The 5,067-nt window shown below is 46.8% G+C and overlaps 1 protein-coding gene across 1 annotated transcript in view; it reads left to right on the top strand.

Moving 5' to 3' along the window:
• The first annotated feature begins 3,184 nt into the window (after window positions 1–3,184).
• The window catches only part of ITSN2 (intersectin 2), a 104,927-nt gene continuing 103,044 nt past the window's right edge, over window positions 3,185–5,067 (top strand). The window contains exon 1 of the mRNA XM_014546677.1: window positions 3,185–4,552. The gene's annotated coding sequence lies outside the window, so the exon portion shown is untranslated. The remainder of the gene's footprint in view (window positions 4,553–5,067) is intronic.

Below are 5,067 nucleotides of genomic sequence, written 5' to 3' on the forward strand. Positions count from 1 at the left end.
TAGAACAACATCATTCAGAACCACCGGAAAGCTGGCTGAATGGAAGTCCTACAACTAGAGAAGTAAAGAAGAAAGCACACTGAGACTGGTAGGCGGTGCAAGGTGCAGAACAGGCTGGTCTGACACCCACGTGTGCCACTTTTTTAATAGGGAGGGAGATCATTTCTGTGGACGCAGCCTGGAGGAGCAAGGGGTCCCAGCCCCACATCAGACCTGTAGCCAGGGTCCTAGAGCTGGGAAAAGAAGTTCCTATGGGCAGTAAGAACTATGGGCTGTAAAAACCAGTGCAGATTGGGGCTCAGTAACACAGAGGCTGCTGGAGACCCAGCTATTCCTCTTAAAAGGCCAGCACCACAAACTAAACTTACAAGGTCCTGCTTCCTCTGAGCTCCAGCACCAGGGTGAGGCTATGGGGACCACAGACACACACAAGGAGGAACTGGATTGTCTGACATCGGGGAAGGAACTTGGGGGCAGCTTTCTCCCAGATGGAGGTGCTCACAGGGATCATTGTTCCTATGTTGGGACATCCCGGTTGGTCACAGGGGTGACTGGTAGCCATTTCTGTTTGTTCTGCCCTGGTTATTCCCTAAGACCCTTGTTCATCAGGCTAAAATCTCTCAAACAAGCTGCAGCTGGGTCAGGGAGCCCCAAGCATATCAATAAAAGGCCCAAGATCCAGCACCAGCACCAGCCTGCCTTATTTCATAGCTGGGTCTCATCTGGGAAATTCCAAATCTGATACAAAGAGGAGGAGTCTTCAGATCTCTCTGCAGCTCCTGCTGGGTGGCCCCAGGCAGTGGCTGACTTTGCATCTCCTTGGAGATCCAAGAGCCAGTGTACCCAGTGGTCAGTATCAGACCATACCAGATTACAACTCTACACATCCATAAGTGACACACTCAAGGGGCAGACTCAGTGAGCACCAAAGCCCCATTGAAGCAAGTCCTGCTCCATAGGGGTGTCTCCTGCAAAGCAGCTCTCCCACTGTAGTCCCAGCTGGTCCTCACAGCCAATTGGCCTGTAGGTCAATTCCTCTCAGGGACACCAACAACAATCAAGGCTCAACTACAACAAGACTGTGCACACAGCCCACAAAGAGGTGCACCTATAGCTCCCAGCTCAGGTGACTGGGGAGGCCGAGTCACTGGGCCCTACAGAACACCTACTACACAGGCCACTCTACCAACTCAAGGAGACATAGCAGCTCTACCCAATACATAGAAACAAACACAGGGAAGCAGCCAAAATGCAGGGACAAAGAAACATGTCACAAAGGAAAGAAATGGAAGAAAGCAAACTACTGGATATAAAGTTCAAAACCATGGTTATAAGGTTACTTATGAATCTTCTAGAAACCTCCAAAAAAATGGGAAAGGACCAGTCAGAAACTAAGCATACACTGACTGAAATAAAGAATAATATACAGGGATTCAACAGTAGGGTAGAGGATTCTGAGAATCAAATCAACAATTTGAAATATGAGGAAGCAAAAAACAAAAACAAACAAAAAATAAACACCCAACCAGAAGAGAAAAGAGAAAAAAGAAATGAAAAATATGAAGATAGTGTAAGAAGCCTCTGGGACAACTTCAAGTGTATGAACATCTGAATTATGGGGGTGCCAGAAGAAGAGAGAGAGTAAGATATTGAAAACCTATTTGAAGAAATAATGACAGAAAATTCCCCTACCTGGTGAAAGAAAAAGACTTATAAGTCCAGGAAGCACAGAAAACTTCAAACAAGAGGAATCCAAAGAGGACCACACCAAGACACATCATAATTAAAATGCCAGGGGCTAAAGACAAAGAGAAAATCTTAAAAGCAGCAAGAGAAAAGCAGTTAGTTACCTACAAGGGAATGCCCATATGACTGTCAGCTGATTTCTCAACAGAAACTATGCAGGCCAGAAGGGAGTGACAAGAAATATTCAAAGTGATGAATAGCAAGCACCTACAACCAAGATTACTCTACTCAGCAAAGCTATCATTTAGAACTGAAGGTCAAATAAAGAGCTTCACAGATAAGGAAAAGCTAAAGGAGTTCATCATCGACAAACCAGTATTATATGAAATGCTGAAGGGTATTCTTTAAGAAAAGGAAGAAGAAGAAAAAGAAAAAGATAAAAAATATGAACAACAAAATGGCAACAAATACATACCTATCAACAATTGAATCTAAAAATTAAAATAAATGAATAAGAAATCTAATGAACAGAATAAACTGGTGAATAAAATAGAATCAGAGGCATGAAAATGGAATAGACTGATGATTCTCAGAGGGAAGTGGGGTGAGGGGCAGGAAGAGATTAAACAAAGTTCTTATATGCATGTATGCATTACCTATGGACACAGACAATAGGGTGGCGAAGGCCTGGGACAGGGCGGGAACCTGGTGGAGGGGGGTAAAGAGGGACATCTCTAATAATCTCAACAATAAAGATTAAAAAAACAACAACAGGATTAATGGCTACCCTGGCTCAGTTGGTTAGAGCATTGGTTAGATACGCCAAAGTTCTGGGTTTGATCTCCCATCAGGGCACATACAAGAATCAAACAATGAACGCATAAATAAATGGAACAACAAATTGATGTTTTACTCTCTCTCCCCCTTCCTCTCTTTCTCTGAAGTCAATATTTTAAAAAAAGAAATAATGGCTCAGATTTTTCTTAATTTAATTAAAGACAGAAATTTAGAGATACAAGATTGGAAATAAACACCCAACAGAATACATTATATGCTGATATATATCCCATAGGTACAAATTATCGAAAACTAAAAATAAAGCATAAATCTTAAAAGTAGCATAAGAAAACAACATATTACAGAGAGAAAATTATTTGAGCAACACCAACGTTTAACAGAAACCTTGGAGGCTAGAAGATAATTTATTTTTTAATCTTTAAAATGCTGAAAGAGCCCAGCCGGTGTAGCTCAGCAGTTGAGCATTGAGCCAATAACCAAGAGGCCACCAGTTTGATTCTGGATCAGGGCACATGCCAGGGTTGTGGGCTCGATCCCCTATAGGGGGTGTGCAGGAGGCAGCCAATCAATGATTCTCTCTCATCATTGATGTTTCTATCTCTCTCACCCTCTCCTTTCCTCTCTGAAATCAGTAAAAATATATATTTTAAATAAATAAAACCAAAAGACTATTTTTATTGCCATTTTCCTCTTAATTTCTTTATAAATTGTTTGTTTATAGCATTGTCTTGGGAGATTTAGTAATAGCAGAGGTAGAACATATGAGCTCCAAGTTCTCACAGCCTTCCAACTCTATAAGATATTTATTTTATGGGATGCTTAGAGTCTCTGGAATTACTTCTGTTCTTTATTTTATCCTCTTCCCATCACTGTGGGTTTGTTTTGAAGGCAGACTAAGTAGGAATGCGGTGAAGAAAACTAAGGAAGAATGATAGAACATAGGATATAGAATATGGTTGGGGTGGGGGATGATCAGTGCAGGGAAGGAAAGCAAATTGAGGTTAAATGCTCCCAGTAGGTTACCAGCAACAGGTCTAAGAATCTATCCTCAATTGTGGCAGAAATGGGGAAAGAGAAACGTAACGTACCTAGTCCCTCACTAATTCCTCATCTTCTTTAGACTTGACAGGTCTGTCTAGATATCTGTAGGACTTGGCTCCCCAGGTATCTGATCTCCAGTTGGTGTGGAGATAAATAAGAAGTGGTAGACGCTGATACTAAAGAGAGATACAGTTCCAAGGTTTGCCCTATGAGAAGAGGAAGCCAAAGAACTGGGATGGTGGATGTATCACCTGTGTGAATCATAAATATTGAAAGAGTAGGATAGGATGAACAAACCAGCCTTAAAGTTCTGAATGAAACCCTGGGATGCTACAGTGTCTGGGATACTGTAAGCTCCTGGTTGTACACAGGACACCAATTTCCATCAGAGATTGTTAGCTTTAGGTCTATTTTAGGGAGCTATAAAAAACTTTATTTCTTTATAAACGTTCTTTTCCAAACTGCACTTTTGTTCCACCAAGGTTCTGGCACCTCCTTCAGAAAAAGGGTGAATTGCACCAGGTCCAGAACCCAGAGACACAGATGACACTGATCAAAGGATGGGTGGGAAATCGAGACTGGCTCTCTGCCTATCAGGAATAAAATTTAAAAAAAAATAGGTTTCACTTTCCAGGCTAACTCTCTGCAGCATTGTGTGCAGAAGGATTCCGGGGCTCCGGCTCCTGAGCAGGGGCGCTAGGAGGGGAGGGGGTACCACGATCGATGGACGTCTGCCGTGGGGATGAGGCCACGCGCTGGGCCCTGGCCCTGCCTCGGGTGTCTTGTTTGCAGACGGACGGTTCCGGGTGGAGGAGGCACCTCCCCGCCTGATGCAAAGGGTCAGGCCTCCGTGTGTCACTGCAGCCCGGGACCTGTCTGTCAGGTCTTGGACAGGTCCAGGTCCAAGAGGAGGAAAAACACTGAGCGAGCGCGAGCGCAAAGCCTGCTCACCACCCACCCTGATGTTCGCTGGGCTCCTCGGCCATCCCGCTCGGGCCGGCCCCGCTGCCGCCCCCTGCCCCGCCAGGTGAGGGACCAAAAGCAGCCACGGGACTGTGCGAGCGGCACAGCGGCTCCTTCAGCGACACCAGCCGCGGGGACGGGAGCCTGGCGCCGGGCCGGCCCCGCTCCCCCGGAAAAGCGCACCGGCGTCCGGGGTCGTGGACCCTGTGGGTTACGCCCCCAGGAACCAGGGACTCCCCCTCTAACCCCGACTACCAGCCAAGCCCCCCATATGGGGGTGGGGGGCGATAGGAGCTGGAATGCGGGCTCCTGCGAGGCCAGGGGCCGTCCGGCGGCTGGGGGTGGGGGGTGTTCGCCACTGCGGGCCGGGGAGGTGGGGAGAGATGGCGGTGCTCCCGCTGCTCAGGGGGAGGATGGGGTTAGGGGGGCCCCTACCTTGGCCTTTTGTGTGTGTGATGGAGGCGGGTAGGGGGTGCTGGAGCATGGCCACAGGTACGGTTAGTCTTCTTGGGGTCCCAGGGGCGGGTCCGGGGGTCCCAGGGGAGGGTCCGGGGTCCCTGGGAGGGGCCCGAGGCCGGC

Source organism: Myotis brandtii, unplaced genomic scaffold (genome assembly GCF_000412655.1).
Source record: "Myotis brandtii unplaced genomic scaffold, ASM41265v1 scaffold454, whole genome shotgun sequence".
Taxonomy (NCBI): domain Eukaryota; kingdom Metazoa; phylum Chordata; class Mammalia; order Chiroptera; family Vespertilionidae; genus Myotis; species Myotis brandtii.